The 17,909-nt window shown below is 44.5% G+C and overlaps 1 protein-coding gene across 3 annotated transcripts in view; it reads right to left on the minus strand.

The window, feature by feature from the left end:
* SLC12A7 (solute carrier family 12 member 7) overlaps positions 1-17,909 on the minus strand; it is a 164,649-nt gene that overhangs the window by 86,087 nt on the left and 60,653 nt on the right. The gene's annotated exons all lie outside the window — the stretch shown is intronic.

The following is a 17,909-nucleotide window of genomic DNA, read 5'->3' on the forward strand; positions in this document are numbered from 1 at the left end:
ACACTTAAGGTTAAGTTTGTATCTGTACTCAGCTTACCCAACCATACATTAACCGTATAGAAATGCAAATGGAACAAGAAAAGACTCCACTTGCACTTTTATACAAAACTTATTGGTGCCTTCATACTCTCTTGTTTACTCAGTTTGAGGGTTAATCTACATTAACATTGCTGAAGTCATAATTAAGGTTTTTCATGAGAGCATTAGTTGGATGAAGCTCAGGTATATATTGCTTTTCAGTGACTTGTCAGAAAAGAAATCATATGCCTTAGGGACAGTTGGCACTGCAGTAAAGTGTTATTAAGCTTCTTTTGTTTTGTTTCAAACTCCCTTGCCTGATAATAATACTCAAGATAGGTACATGACCCAGCACAAATGCAAGAATGTTCTGTAAATTATTTCTATATGTAAAAAGTAGATCTATTCTGAACCAACATTTATGACTATCAGATCACAAAATATAGTATCTTTCATTTTCATGTAATTCTTCTCTGTAATCTAGTAACAACACAATATTTTCAAAACCATGAGTCATTTTTCCTTTGTTTTCATCCTGCATTGTAATCCTTTTCTACCAAGCATTCGACAGGGGACCTAATTAAAGTCTCCAACCATGTAGATTAATGTCGTCAGTTTTCAGGGACTTTTAAGTAACATGTCTTCCTCTTTTTTTAAAAAAAAAAAGAGTAATTGACATTTTAAAAATATATGTAATAACTTGTACTACAAATATTTCTATTTTAATTGCTTGTAAATTGTTTAATTGTATTCCTACATATAAAACTATATTACACTATGGGCTCAAGTTAAATCTCCAAGTTTTAATGAACAGATAAGTTGTACTTTCAGTTCTTATTAGATTAAAAATCAATAATACTTTACTACCTTGACTGCTGCTCATAACTCATGAATAATAGAAGTGGTCCCAAAGGATTAATACACACTTGTAATTTCCTTTGAAAGATGGCAATGTGCTTAAAAAATTTACTGTAGCAGTTAAAATTTTCTAAAATTAAGTTTTTTTACTAGATCTTCTTTCCGTTGTAGAAAAGACCATAATCGTCTGTGTTAAAAAAAAAAATCAAGTAAAAATTATCAACAGATTTTTTTCAATTAAAAAATAATTTTTCCATTAAAAAAAAATCTTTTTTTTTTTTGTTTGAGGGAGAAAAACTGAACACATGAGTGCACACATCTTGGGTTATAGCTTACAAATTAAGTGAGTTGCCAGTTCTCAGCCTTCAATATTAGAAAAACACTGTGATTTGTGCAGATTAGATGAGTTATCTTTATCTTTTAACAGGACACTGAGATACATATAGAATGATTTGTCAGTACAAATGTAAAAGCTGTAAAAGGAAAAAAATGAACATGCTTCTTTTCCAATGCCTCGTTGCTTAATTACTATTTCAAATGTTAAGGTAACTTGCAAAAGAAGCATCATCCCAGTACTGAATATAACTTATATTATAATGTATTTAAGATTAAAAGTATGTATCAGTATTTAAGGCAAAAAATTCTTTTAGTTTTATAGGAACAACATCTCTACAATGTATTTTACCCTAAATTACTTATACGTACTCTCAAATATAATTCCATTAATGTAACTTTGGGAATTCCCTGGGCTTTTTAATTATTAAAAAGTTCATGTATGAATAGTAAACAAGAAATTTAAAAGGGAATGCTTCACTATGAGATTTCTAATTATATCAAGATCTATAAAAACCACCTTTAATAACTTTTCACAATTTATCTTTTAGGCTTTGTCATTCAAGTGTAGACTCTAACTGCAGTTGATGGTAATTTGTTGCTGTTATTCTTCATAATCAAACATTGAGGATCACGAGAATGGAGGCAGTGGCCATCTTCACCAACGGCAGGCAATGACCTCTGTCTCACTGAGAACAATGGAAAATACTGGCTATTTTGAGAAGGGCATCCTGTCTAAATGCAGATTGTGACCTCAGTCTCATGCAGATGACCACTATTTTTAAATAGGGCAGTCTTTCATGAATTCTCCGAAGAGAACATTGTTCTTCAATCTCTGCTGAAAGAAGATTTTTCATTTATGAAGAATAATTTGAAAACTGACCATTAGTGCTAAAAATATCTTTTTAGAAACACATTTGTGAGATCAGATCTGCTCAAGACTTGCATTCGGACAACTTTTGTCTAGAAAGACAACTGAGCTGACACTCCTCCCTCACCCAAAACAAACACAGCTAACAAGAATAAAATGTCAGATGAAAAAGAGAAGTATATTTCTTTTGAGCCATTTTTAATTAATATTAATTTCTAAACCAATGTATTTACCAGTAAATACTCTGAAAAATCAATCAGTGCTGTAATTTTGAAGAGTTACTCTTGTGGGAATTCTCTGTCACTGAACACATGCAGAATTCATGTGTCCTGAAGATTTTCTTCTCCACAAAAGAGACAATCTATCCAAGAAGTTCTGCAGTTCTGCTTTCATCTACCGAAGGCCACTGTGGGTGCATCTACACTGCATCCAGAGTTCAAAATAAGTTATGTAATTTGAGCTACACACATTGCATAGCTTGTTTTGAGTTAATTCCAAAATATCTTATTTCAAAATTTGGCACTGTCTACACAGCACTTATTTCAAAATAAATCGCTATTCTGAAACGTCCCTTACTCCTCGTAGAATGAGATTCACAGGGATGTTGGAATAGCGACTCCATTATATTTTGAAATAATAGGCATGCTCAAAAGACACAGAATAGCTATTTCCGGATACTGGAATTATCCCGAAATAGAATTGCAGTGTAGACCTAGCCTGACACATCAGAAAAGCCAACAGCATAAACTCAGTCTGTTGTTCTGGCGCCACTGCTGCCTCTAGTAGGCAAAATATGGAACTGTAGTACTTCATGAGTAGAATGTATTTTCTGGGGGAAAGGATACTCTGTGCATGCACTGTGGTGCAAATTTCCCCTGGAGTAGAAGTTCATCACAACACCTGCCCGCAGAATCAGAATAGGACAGACAGAATGGGTCACATAGGGATGCTTGGGGGGTGTCACAGAGCATGTGACAGCATTAAACCAAGCACTGGATAGGAGTGGGAGTCTAAAGCCACATGGAGATAGGAGGGGGGGGGTCTTCAGGGACACACGGGAACGGAGAAGGAGGCTGCAGAGACACATGGGATGGCAGTGTGGGGACGAAGGAGTTATACCTGACTGAATGGGAGAATCTTGGGCTCAGCCAGGGTCTGCACAGAGAAGCACCCCCAACTCCTTAACGATTCTGCCTCTTCTCCCCAAAAAACATTGTTCTATACTTCTCCCACCCTCCTGGTTCACTCCAGGTTCCTTTCCTCTCACTCATCTCCTCTGTCTCCCCTCATTCCCCCTAATACTGCTTATGACAGGAGCAAGAAATACAGTTCTGTGTTGCAAATTAAATGAACTACTCTCAGTTTTGTGTTAATATACCTAGTAAGTAATCTATTTTTTTTAAATTACCAGAATATTTTTGCCTGCATTGTTACAAACATACTTGCTATCTTGATAGTTTTAAAATACATTACCAAAATAATTGAAACTGGCTTGATTATACTGTGTCGTTCTGACAACTAAAATTTGCAGAATTTTAAAATACTGTACACAAAAATTTCAATATTTTGCACAAAATTCTCTTAATGTACAGAAACCACAAGTTCAGATGGAAAACTAAGAGACATTTGGCTCACATATGTGGGTAGTGGCTCAACAACAAGAAAAATCACTTTACAAAGAGTTTTCTACTCTACGAAGAGTTTTTCATTCACCCAAAAAAACCACAGAACTTTTCTGGAGATTCAAGAATCAGAAAAAAACCCAGAACATTCTGCCATGGACAGACAGACAACAAGACAGTACACTGCCTTCCCGGAGTCAAGACACCACATATCACTTGAAGACTGGATAGGCATCTGAAGATGATGGGCAAGGATCCATTACTGATGGTTCATATTGGCACTAATGACATGGCATCGTGGGGTATCTCACAGACAATAGATGACAAGAGAGAAGTTGGAAATGTGCTGAAGAAGCAGACTACCCAAGCAATCTTCTCTGAAATCCTTCCAGTTCCATGAACAAGGGAAGACAGAAGACAGAAGTTTCTGGAAGTGAGATCTGGCTAGGTAAGTAATGTCAGGTGGCGTACATTAGTTCTGTGCTCCTACTTTATGGAAAATGGGGACTTAATAATTTAGAAGGCCTCCACCTCAGTAGAAAAGAGGCCAATCTCCTTGGGGCCAGGCTGGCTAAAAAAAGTCAGGAGTTTGTTAAACTAATAGCAAAAGGGACATATAAAAAGAGATTGAGTGCTTCGAACAATATTGAGATTATGAGAATAAACAGTGTATGAACCTAAAGCCTTGACAGAATAAATTCTTTAATTGCCTACATATCAATGCCAGATGTATCTAACAAACACGAGGAATTGGTCATTTAGTAGAATAAATTCAACCTAATTAGTATTACTGAAACTGGGCAGGATGAGTCACACGGAATGTTAAAATCAATGGTTATAACCTATTTAGGAAGGATTGAGAAGACATAAGAGAAGGGGAAGGGACAGTGGCACACTACAGTAAACTTCCGATAATCCGGCACCTTTAGGACCCAGAGGTGCCGGATTATCAGATATGCCGGACTATCAGAAGGGGGGAGGCTATAAGGGTTCTGGGATGGGGTGGGGGGGATGCCACCCCAGACCCCTCATAGCCCCCCCTTCCGATAGTCCGGCTCTGCCCCAGGTATCCCCGATTCAGCTGCTGCTGGTCAGTTTCAGCAGCAGCTGAATCGGGGACTCCTGTGGCAGAGCAGCTGAGGTGCTGCTGGGTTGGTCCGATAGCGCTGCCCCTCGGTGCTGCAAGACCAACTCGGCAGCACCCCAGCTGCTCTTGGGGATGCCTGGGACAGAGCAGCTGGGGTGCTGCCGGGTTGGTCCCACAGTGCTGAGGGGCGGTGCTACAGGACCAACCCGGCAGCACCCCAGCTGCTCTGTCCCCGGCTTCCCCGATTCAGCTGCTGGTCAGTTTCAGCAGTGGCTGAATGGGGAAGCTGGGCGCAAAGCAGCTCCAATTGTCCGGCTGCCCGGAGCACTTCCTGGTTCCCGATGGTGCTGGACTATCAGGAGTGCTGGAGCATTGGATGCCGGACCAATGGAGTTTTACTGTATGTCAAAAATAGCATCACCGATAACATTGAAGAAAATTATCTTGAATGCTTATGGATCAATGACCTAACACAGAAATTCCTATCTGCCAGTCCATGGACCGGTGCCAGTCCGTGAACTGTTGGCTGCTGGGCTGCAGCAGCTGCTAGAGATTTTGCTCGCCAGCAGCGATTTTGGAAGGCAGCACCGCTTGGGCTGAGGCGACGGCAGGAAGAGACAGAGCAGGAGGCGCCTGCCTCTCTCCTCCCACCTCTCACCCAGGTAACATGGCAGCCTGGCTGGGGCTCCACCACCTCCTCCCCTCCGCCACATGTTCACAAGCACGGAAGTGACTGAGGAGTGTAAGTCACTGAGAATCAGTGGGTTGGAGGCTCCTAAGTGCCTCAGTCTTTTGTGAAAATTGTACCCTAAGTGACTTAACAAAGAACTCTCCGGAAGTTTGTGGCAAAACAGGGAATCCAACTCCATGGGAATCTTTCTGCTGACTGGAGTCAGATGTGCTTGGGGAGGGGAGGAGGCGTGAAGGAGGGGGGAGCCTATGGCAGTAATGGTCACCATCCCTAGAGGGGGGAAGCCTCACCCCAGTGAGTGTGGGGGTGGTATGAGGGGGCAAAGGGGTGTTGGGTGAGGGTGTAGTGGGGTCATGGGGCAAGAGGGTGTTGGCATGGACTGAAGGGCTCAGAGGTTAAAGGGTCAAAGGTGATGGGCACAGGGTTGGGGGTCAGAGGGTGTTAGGCACTGGGGAACAAGGACCTGGGTTGGTGCTAAGCGTACAGGTAACATTTTATTTGCATATTTGTATATTCACTATTTGCATAATTAATGTGCAACTACAGGCTGCCCCCGATTTGCGACGCGATTGGCTCCAGGAATAGACTTGCAAGACGGGGGCATCATAACTTGAGCCCGCATTTATGACAGGCGTCGTACGCCATCGTAAATGTGGGGCCGAGGACATAAGTCAGGGGATTTCGGCCTCTTCCACACTTATGGAAAAGGTTGTAAGTATGGGGGGGGGGGGGGCCATAAATCAGGCCGTAGTAAAGCGGGGGCTTCCTGTAAAATGTTACGGGTCCACCAAAATTTTGTAAATGGGTTTGCTGGTCTGCAGTATAAAAAAAGGTTGGGAACCACTGACCTAACACATAAAGAGCAAAATGTGGCACTAGTTGGTATCTATTACAGACCAACAAATCACACTAGGGAACCCAATGACTGTTTCCTTACACGCTCACACTCAATGCTTAAACGGCCAACTTTACAAAGCCAAAAACAATTATGAGGTAAATCATCTGGAGGATGAATTTAATCAGAAAAACGTGAATGATCATTTGTAATTACTTACAAACACCTTACTAGATGCTCAAAAAGCCACAACTCCACAATCAGTTTAGAAGTCTGTGCAGACGTGGAACCCATACCACCCCCATACTAAACGTGCCGTGAGTAAAACTCAGGAATTTCACCAGAAAAAGAATGTTCTGCTGCTGAGAAAGGAACTCCACCTCAGGAATGTTCCTAACAAGAGCTATAATCACCAAGGGTTGTAAAGCAGAGACATATAGACACAAGAAGTTTTAGGGAGGATACAGAGAGACTCAAACAAATGGCAATAGATAAGATAAGCTCTTCCCAGAGGACTTCTGCTGACCACATGCATAAACAGGGAAGGTCATAAATAAGTTACAATTTAAACATAAGAAATAACAGGCCTGACACATTATTTGAACACTTGAGAAAATAAATATACTGACCTGTATTTTATTTTAAATCATTTAGATTAAACAAAATCAAGGCCTTGATCCTGTGGCACTTTTTGACATAAAAGGAATTTTAAACCCAATATCTTGATTTGAAATTTGTCTAAGTAGTACAGGTTAACATTATGCTTTTGGGCTAAGAAAGAAAGAGACTAGAAATAGTCATGACACTGATTTTATGTTTCATACAAAACATTTGAAATGAAATTATAATACACACAACATAAATATTGATACCATTGCATTCAAATCAAATGCACGTTGCTGAAGTTATATGTCAAAAATTCAAACTGTGTTAAAAGACACCAAATATTTTTAAGATACAGTTATAAAGTCTGATCTAGTTTGCTTTGATGTACATTCCTCCTATTAAGGAGATAAATCTTATAGCTATTCAGAAGGTTGTAAAACATTTCCAGAGATTACAGAGATTTGATTTGATGGACAAGATCTTGTTAAGCCCACAATCCTTTGTGTTATTTCAATAAATCATTTCTCAAGAGACTCCAAAAACACATCTTCTGTGCCTAGGTAAATATGCAGTACAAAGCACTGTTGGGAGTGGGGGAGAATTTCCATAATCTTTCTATTCAAGTCATTTTCCGTACTGGTAAGAAACTATGCCCTCAATGTAAAATTGTGCCAGGCCTTGCACTTGCTTGCATGGATCCATCTAAAACAGACAGGCATGTGAATGTTTTTACTCTGCAGTAGCATCTCCAAATTTAAAACTGAATTCATTTCCTATTACAGGAAACCCTCACCATTCGGTAATCCCTATGGTTGCACGCCTCTCTGAGGCCAGCGGATGGGATGCAATAGTGGGGAGAGGGCAGGACAGTGGCAGAAACGGGCAAGGCTTGAGAACAGAAGAGAGCCAAGAATATGCAAAATTGTGAATAGCAATTCTACAGACTGTAAGGGTCTCCTGTATAAACCTAATTTTTACTTATGTTTCTTCAGATCATTTCAAAAAAAACATGTTCAAGTGGAAAAGCGTGTGATGGCTTAGAGGAAAGGGGTATGATTTAAGAGGCTATAGGGTTGCCAGATGGTTCAACAAAAAAATACTGAACACCTACCACCCCCCAAAAAAAGAGCAAGCACCGGGAAAAATTTATGTTGAGGGGAAAAAATGGGGGAGCCAAAGTTGTTAAGCAAAAGTTGCACCACTCTCTTCAGTTTGGGACCACACACTAACCACCAATGCACCCCCCCGCCGCCGAGCCAGGCTCCCCCAGTCTCTCCATTCCAATGCACTCACCCCTGCCTCAGAGCCAGGCCCCCCTAGCATCCCTCCATCCCAGTGCAATCCCCTCTCCTCCTCAGGCAGGCATCTCCAGGGTCAGGAGCCCCTGTTCCAATCAAATCTCCCCTGCAGAGCCAGGCACAGAGGAACAATCTGAGTTTTAAAGTGGCTGCTCCTGCCGCCCAGCCACCACAACTCGCATTGTAGAGAGAAGGAGGCATCACGTGGCCCGCTTCCGGTCTCTGCTGGTCACGTGGGCCAGAGCAGCATGCACTCCGCTCCCACTCCAGCCCGGCACCTCCCTAGTGTGGTACCTGGCAACAGCCCCCTCCTGCTTCCGCTTTGCTAGACTCTGCCACGCTCCTCACTCTCCCACCCCTGCCAGATGCAGCAAGGGAAAATTGTCCTCGCCGGGCTTCCGTCCCAGGGAAACAGGAAATATCAGACATTGCACATGTCCGGTATTTCCTGTTTTTTTTTACCGGACGGAGCCCGCAAATACCGGACTGTCTGGGTGAAAACCAGACACTTGGCAACCCTGGTATAACTTAATGGAACAAGGCATATTTGAGATATGACAATTTGAAAAATAAGGCAGATGAAAAGTCAGTTCATTTGTAGTATCTGTAAAACAGCTTGCTCTGTAAACTCAAACTTATTTTATTCAATTCTAAAAAATTCTGAACATTTTTTTGGGAAGTTAATTATGTAGCTAATTATTATCACTGCATCTTGGAGAAATCAGAGTGTACTGAGTGTTCATACTTCAAGGTGAGTCTATTATAATTTATGACATCTACAGGAATTTTCAGGAGATTTAAGCTTTGATTAAACTGCTGAATTTAAAGCACTGCCATGGCAGAGAGGTCACGGCACCAGAGGTCTAGGTAAACTGCCTCCACGAGGGGAGCAAACAGCCCTGGGAGCCTGTTTACACTGGCACTTTACAAATCTGTAACTTGCTGCACAGGAGGAGGGTTGCAGCACAGTAACTTGCCAGTGTAAACAAGCCCTCAATTGCAGAACTGAACCAGCCACTGTATAGGCCATTATAATCCCCTTCAACACCTGAAACTGTAAAGAGATTGAGATTGATTGATTGATTGATTAGATTGACTAACTGACTGACTGGTTGATTGATTGATGCCCAGTGTAGCATATAGAGATGATATTTGTTTATGTTAAATAGAAATGTGCTAAAATGTAAGTACAGAATAGGTTTGGGGGCCTGAATATTGGTTTGATAATAATACAGCTTAGGAAAACGAGTGAAGTGAAACAGTTCAGAGGCAAATTAAAAATAAATTAGGGCATGATGCCAGGTTACACTGTAAACATATTTTGGTTTTAACTGGTAATTTTTTGATGTTTTAGAATAGCAGGAATTGCGCAGTACAGACTAACTCAGCTATCCCCTGAAGCTACAGTTAGCAAATGTCAGACAAGAAAAGGATGAATCTCTTCGTGCCGGTCATGGAAGATTACCAGCTGCCTTGGAATGGCACTAACATGCACAGAGATTACGATCTTCTCAATATGTGGATTTACTAATTAATAACGCTTTGCCTGCAATTAAAGAAAAGGTAGATTTGCATGTGAACAAGAAATCAAGTGACCCAGGAGTAAACCATGTTATACAAGATTGACTGGTTCATTGTCTTCACAGTTATTCATTCAGCTTTTACGCCCAGTAAGGAAACACAGCAGGATTTATTTCACCTTGTTTTTGGAAGAAGAAGTCTATGGCTTTTACACACACACACACACACACACACACACACACACACACACACACACACACACACACACACACACACACACACACACACACCCACACACACACACACACACACACACACACACACACACACACACACACACCCCTTTTGATCATATAACTTGTTTTTGATCATATAACTTGTTTTGATTTGGGTTTTTATTCTCAGGAAATACAAGATATAAAAATAATACAAAACTAAGGATGTTACAGTGTCCATTTTTCTATGCCCTTACATAGAAGTCCCTCCTTATGGAGGGAGACTAAAAGACTTTTGAAGTGTTGGCCATAAACTATTGGCTGAGAAAGCTTTGTGGAACAGTTGTGTAAAACAGGAAGAAGCATTGAAATAGGCCTTTTCACTGAAGATGGAAGCACCTAAAAGTTACTTGATAACACCTGCAGTCAAGCATCTAATGAAGAGTCATTATAGGTTGAAGTTGTAGGAATTGAATAAACAAATATACCATTGACTCAAGTTTTGTTTGAGACTCTGGACTTCAATCAGATTTTGAGAGACACCAAATGATTCAAATGGAGGATTGTACAGAGACAAATCACAGGTTATGTTGTATAAAAGAATGCTTAGGGGGCTAGAGATGGCCAGACTCATTTATTCAATTGGTTGGAGTCTATTAGAACAAACCCATACCAAGGCCATTTTTAATATTAGCTGTAAACTGAAGAAGTTTCTTGACACACAAATAAAAAGTTTTAAACGCATATAATAAAAAATGTACAATGATGCCTTACACATATTGATTTTAAATTTCTCAGCAGCTGAGCTATGGTTCTTCATGCTGCCCAGGAATGGGGCCTGAGTGCACTGGCTGCCCACCCCCAGGGACTATAGAATAACCAAATAACCAATAAGAATTCATGCAGTTACTGGACAATTCAAATACCCAATAGCTAACATCCCTATTCTTTACAGACCAGCCAATAGTCCGTCATAAGACAGGATTTCCGGGTCTCTCCTCCACGTCCTATTCCCTTTCTATCTCGCTCTTCTCTCCTGAGCCTCTGTAGCCAGACAGGCCACCCATCTGTCACATCCATCTTGTTTGCCACTCTGAGGTGCCTGCGTACAGGGCAGAGAAGCAGCAATAAAATCAGCATAGTCTTTGAAGCCTTGACAAGAGGCCCGGATATGCTGGCTCATCTGACCCTGGGTAAGCTGAAAACATAGATATGAGAAGGAGCGATCAAGGCAATAAACTGACCTCGAGGCTGCGAGAACTGCCCTGACTGGCACCTATATTGATACAATCACACACAGTCATCCCTGGGAGAGGAATCTCCCATGGAGAAAAGAATGTCCAATACTCCCAATTTAGTTATCTCTCTTACAAGTGTAAATTAAGTTCACAACTCCCTTGTAAGAACTGGCATCACAAAGACGGACCAGCACCATTTGGCATCACAGATAAGAAAGAGAAATATGTGACCCCATGGGTATAAAGATGGGCCCAGCAGCACACTCACTTTGAGTGCCAATCCACCCTTTTCCTGCTGGTCGGGTTAGGTGCATTGCCCCGAGGTCCACAGGGACGCCCACCTCATATTTTGTCTGAGGAATTGTGGGACCGATCCTGGCCTGACACTGGAACCGAGCGATGGAGAAGGGGGTAAAAATTGTACCCATATGTGTCCTTTTGTTTTTACTGCATGCATAGAATAGAGCTCTTTAAAGATTAAGCTGTCACTTAGTACCATTATTTTTTATTTTCCTTTTTCTTTGTAACCATTTAAGATCTGTATTTGCTAGCAGTTAAGAAATAGAGCAATAGCCATTGTAACCATATGATTTATAAGCTTCTTTAATAAACCTGTAACTGTTTAAGCTTTAATCTGACTCCTTCAGTAGCTTAAATTGTGCTTGGTTCTGTTACAAAGAACTCTAGCTGGTCATAAGGGACAGATATAAGGAGAGCTGGGGCGTTTGGATCTTGTCGCTTCCAGAGGACAGATCCGTGGGGCATCTCTCAGCCTTCCCTAGGCTGCCCGCTGCAAAGTGATCCTGTATCCTAGCAGTTAAAATCTGAGATGTAATAAGCTCTTCCTATAAACTCTGGGGCATCTGTCAGCCTATTGGCTGCCCGCCGCAAAGGGATCCCGATCCTAGCGGTTAAAGACACGGACGTTAAACTCCTCGGGGCGCCCGTCAGCCTCCCTAGGCTGCCCGCTGTGACGGGACCTTGTGTCCCAGCAGTTGAAGACTCGGGTGTAACACACACACATACACTGCCCTGACCACCGGCTGACAGCCTCCGGTCTCTCGCTCGGTCTTTCTCTCTCTCTCTCTCTCTCTCTCTCCTACTGCCTCTCCCCCCTCTCTCTCAGCTCTCCTCCACCTCCTGCCATGGGGACAGGGGACTGGACTTGACCTCATGAGGTCCCTTCCAGGCTTAGTACTCTATGATTCTATGATCCTGCCTGTCTCTCCATCTCTCTCTCTTCTCCCCTTCCTGCCTCTCACTCTCTCTTCGCTTTCCTCCACTTCTGCTCTGTCTCCTCTACTCTCCTCTGTCTCCATCGGGGATGCATGCTCATCCAGGCCCTGCCCCCTAGCCATGTACATCACCACCCCGCCCCCCTTCCCCTCCCGCTGTGGTGCTCGGCTGACTTCTGTGCTGCTCAGCCGGGCTGCCATGGGGGAGCAAGCAGCGCATGTGGCCGTTTCGGCCCCGCACTCCTCAGGCAGCACGGGCCACCCAGAGGGAACAGCCAGCATTTCAGCAACAGTGCCGCCCAGAGGGAGCAGCCAGCATTTCAGCAACAGCACCACCCAGAGGGAACAGCCAGCATTTCGGTCAACAGCGCCTCCCAGAGGGAACAGCCAGCATTTCAGCGTTACAGACTCTCAGACATTGGGCTACTATATATATGACTAGCCAATTAGCCTGTCATAAGACGGGATTTTCAGGTCTCTCCTCCATGTCAGTCTTCTCTCCTGAGCCTCCCGTCTCTCTCTCTCTCTCCCCCCTCCTCCTATTGCCTCCCCCCACCTCTCTCAGCTCTCCTCCGCCTCTTGCCTCTCTCTCTGTCTCTCTCTTCCTCTTCTCCTCCCCTTCCTGCCTCTCACTCAGGGGACCACAGAGCCCAAATAGCCTTTTGGGCTCTGCGCTCCTCGTGTTGCATGGGGAGCGTGGAGCCCAAATGGTCGCTTGTGCCACTTGCTCCCATGTGGCAGCCTGGCTGAGTGGCGCAGAAGTCAGTCGAGCGCCATTGCAGGAGGTGAAGGAGAGCGGGGCCTGGAGCCGCGGTCACGCTGCACATCACCGCCCCGCCCTCCTTCCCTTCCCTTCCCGCTGTGGCGCTCGGCTGACTTCTGCACCACTCAGCCAGGCCACCATGGGGGAGCAAGCAGCCGTTTGGGCCCCAAACTCCCCATGCAACAAGGACCGCCCAGAGAGAACAGCCAGCATTTCAGGCAACAGCGCCGCCCAGAGGGAACAGCCAGCATTTCGGCAATACAGACTCTCAGACACTGGGCTACTATATATATGATTACAGCCGGTCCCCGACTTACGAATGAGTTACGGACCAAACACTAGGTCGTAACTCGATCTGTTCGTAAGTCGGATTACATTCACTTACTACGGCCGTGCTGTTCATAAGTGTGGATTTCGTTCATAACTCGGGGACCGGTTGTATAGGAGGTTGGTCGTAAATACGAACGGTCGTAAGTTGATGTGTTCATAACTCGGGGACCGGCTGTACAAGTTTTCCTCTAGGCAAAACTTTAAAATGTAATTTAACATCATTTTTTTTATAAAGGCAGGTATTCTACAACATTTTTTATTGTGCACAGAGTTTATTTAAAAAAAAAAAACACCAACTGTCAATAGCAACATTTGACACACAAGGATTGGTTCATGAAAATGCCTAGTAGGATGTAACATGTGACTGGCTCAGCCATGAGGCATGGTTTGCCTGAGATTGCCTGACTTTTGACAGACTACTTGTTATTTGATTAGAGATAGCTGAAGGGGTTGCACTCTGTGATCAGTGACAATGCTTTTTAAATCCATTATTTCTGTATCCCTCCTCTTCTGGAGCTGCATTGATGACATTTTCATCATATGGACCTGTAGGATTTCAACAATTTCCACCCCACTATCAACCTCAGCTTGGACCAATTCATATAAGAGATCCACTTTCAGGACACTACAGTACAAATAAATGATGATCACATAAACACCACTCTATACCAGAAATCTACTACTGATTGCTGTATTTACCTACACATTTCTAGCTTCCATCCAGGACACGTCACACAATCCATTGTTTGCAACCAAGCACTAAAATACAACCATATCTGCTCCATCCTTCAGAGATAAACATCTACAAGATTTTTATCAGGCATTCTTAAAGCTTAAATACCCAGCTGGGGAAGTGAAGAAACAGACTGACAGAGCCAAATGAGTACCCAGATGTGACCTACTACAGGACAGGCCCAATCAGGAAAATAACAGACTACCACTGGCCACCAGCTTAAATCCCTCCAGTGCATCATTGACAATCTACAACCGATCCTGGAAAGTGATCCCTCACTCTCACAGACCTTGGGATACAGTCCAGTCCTCACCTATAGATAGCCCCCCAACCTGAAGCCAATACAGGCAGTCCCCGGGTTACGTACAAGATAGGGACTGTAGGTTTGTTCTTAAGTTGAATTTGTATGTAAGTTGGAACTGGTACATATTTTGGGGGGGACGGGGAGCTGGAGTTAGGTGGAAAAGACCATGATTCTCATACAACTTCCTTATTCTAAGAAAAACACATACTGTTTTGATATGAAGGTTTTTTTGGTTGATATTTTAATTAAAAATTGATCATAAGTTTCAGTGTTTCATGCTATATCCAAATCTTCCTTTTGGGGTACCTGAAAGATCCCAGTTATTCATTTAATAGTCAGAATCTTTGTTTTTTATAACTAAAAAAAGTTTATTCAATGCATATTACTGTTCCAAATAGAATTTGCTACAGATGGTTCAGTGAAATGGGTATTAAGTGTAATCAATAGTCATTGGAGAGCACAGTGAAATAGTGCCGGACTATCAGATATGCCGGACTATCAGAAGGGGGGGCTATGAGGGGTCTGGAGTGGGGTGGGAGGGATGCCACCCCAGACCCCTCATAGCCCCCCCTTACAATAGTCCGGGTCTGCCCCGGGCTTCCTGGAATCAGCCGCTGATCTGTTTCAGCAGCGGCTGAATCGGGGACCCCGGGGCAGAGCAGCTGGGGTCCTGCCGGGTTGGTCCTGCAGCACCGTCCTGTGGCGCTGTGAGACCAACCCGGCAGCACTCCATCTGCTCTGCCCCAGGCGTCCCCAAGAGCAGCTGGGGTGCTGCCGGGTTGGTCTCGCAGCCCCTAGGGGCAGCCTTACGGGACCAACCCGGCAGCACCCCAGCTGCTCTATTGCAGGTGTCCCCGATTCAGCTGCTGCTGAAACTGACCAGCAGCGGCTGAATCAGGGACGCCTGGGGCAGAGCCGGACTATCGTAAGGGGGGGCTATGAGGGGTCTGGGGTGGCATCCCCTCCCACCCCACTCCAGACCCCTCATAGCCCCCCCTCCTGATAGTCCGGCATATCTGATAGTCTGGCACCCCCTGGGTCCTAAAGGTGCCGGATTATCGGAAGTTTACTGTATATACCACATTAGTGGATGTGTAGGTGGCTGAGTCACTGATGATGTAGCTTATGTGGTTAGGTCCTGAAATGGTGTCGTTTGTATAGATAAGTGGACAGAATTGGCAATGGGGTTTGTAGGAGGAGTAGGTAGCTGGGTAAGTGTTCCTGTGGTATGGTGTGTGGCTGCTGGTGAGTACAGGCAGTCCCCAGGTTACATCAATCTGACTTACAGCGGATCCCTAGTTACAAACGGGGGGGAGGGGCGCAGCTAGTGCGGGGTGCCTCCCCCACTGTCGCCGCCTCCAGCGGCACGGGGGGCGCTTCCCCCAGCAGACCAGGGAGACGCGGAGCGGCTTTTCTCATCGCAGAGGATGCGGGTCTGCTGGGGGGAACAAGACAGCAACCAAAAGGGGGCACTCCAGAGCAGAAAAATTAATTTCCTAGGGAACAGCAGGAGCAGCAGGCAGTGAGACCCATGGTGTTACAGCCCGTAGGCTGCCCGCTGCGAAGTGATCCTGTATCCTAGCAGTTAAAATCTGAGATGTAATAAGCTCTTCCTATAAACTCTGGGGCATCTGTCAGCCTGTTGGCTGCCCGCCGCGAAGGGATCCCGATCCTAGCGGTTAAAGACACGGACGTTAAACTCCTCGGGGCGCCCGTCAGCAGCACCCCAGGGCGTTAAACTCCTCGGGGCGCCTGCAGCACCCCAGTTGCTCTGCTCCCGGCTTCCCCGATTCAGCTGCTGGTCAGTTTCAGCAGCAGCTGAATGGGGGAAGCCTGTCCGGCTTCCCCAGCACTTCCGGGTTCCTGATGGTGCCGGACCATCAGGAGTCCCGGAGCATTGGATGCCGGACTAATGGAGATTTACTGTATATCCCATCAAGTGCCAGCAACACCCCCTGCCATGTATCTTAGCCAAACCAGACAGTCTCTGTGACAAAGAATAAATGGACACAAATCAGACATCTAGAAAGGTAACACACAAACCTGTAGGAGAACAGTTTAACCTCCCTGGATAGTCAGTAATGGATTTAAAAGTAGCCAACCTTCTACAAAAAAACAAAAACAAAAATCAAACAAAAAGCCCCACCCCTTCAAAACCAGATCACAAAGGGAAATAGCTGAACTGAAAATAATTTGTAAATTCAATAGAATCAAATTAGGACTGAATAAAGATTTAAATTTATTATTGCATTATAAAGGCAATTTCCCCTCTCTTGGTATTCACACCTCCCCATCAATTGCTGTGAGTGAGCCAAATCCACCCAGGGTTAATTAGCCTCATTAACACTGGTCCTACATTTGATAAGTAACTTCCTTATGGTGTGTGTGTGTGTGTGTGTGTGTGTGTGTGTACACACACACACACACACACACACACACACACACACACACACACACACACACACACACACACACACACACCGGCCTCTGTAATTTCCACTCTGATTCATCTGATGAAGTGGGTTTTACCCACAAAAGCTTATGCTCTAATAAATCTGTTAGTTTCTAAGGTGCCACAGGACTCTTCATTGTTTTTGCACATACAAACTAGCACAACTGTGCCTCAGATTTTTGAAACAGCTATTGCTTTTGCTGGTAAACCATTAGACTAAGGTATAAAAAGGCTAAAGGAAGGAAAAATAATAAGTGACTATAGCCATCGGCCTCTACAATTCTGAAGTCAGAGGATAAAGTACATTATTTGGCATTTTGCCAGTTTAACAAGTAATTTTCATTCAGTATAGTAGATTCCATATCCCTAGTATTTCCTTATAAATTAAAATTAAGATTTTATTAAAAATTCTGATGATTTGTATGCTTATGTTATTGTAACCCGCTACCCTGGTGGTCACCCCGAGTCCGGGTGACCCTTCGTCCCAAACGGAGGACTGGCCTCCTACGTCTCCTCCTGATCACGGTCTCCGACCGGCCGTAGAGAAAGCTGGAGCTCGTACTGGCCCGTGGACACTGGGAAGGGGGTCCGGGCCCTCCCTCGCTCCGAACCCCAACCCAGGGCCCTGAGACGGGGATGCTAGTCCCTAGTCAGTGGAGGGGGTTGTGTTCCCCCAAACCCTCCACTCGCGGGGTCCACGGCCCCGCCCTGGGTCACTTCTTCCCGGCCTGTTACTCGCCCGTTCTCCAGCGAGGGGATAGACTCACTCGGAGTCCTCGCCCCCGGCGGGGCGTCTGTTGCCGCGGATCTCGCGTCTCCTCTGAGCCTCCCGGCGAGCCCGGACCTTCTCCCTCACCCCCGGTGCTCCCTCCCCCCAGTCTGTGGCCAGCCGCCTTTTG

The sequence above is a fragment of the Pelodiscus sinensis genome, chromosome 2 (assembly GCF_052426305.1).
Source record: "Pelodiscus sinensis isolate ZL-2025 chromosome 2, ASM5242630v1, whole genome shotgun sequence".
Taxonomy (NCBI): domain Eukaryota; kingdom Metazoa; phylum Chordata; order Testudines; family Trionychidae; genus Pelodiscus; species Pelodiscus sinensis.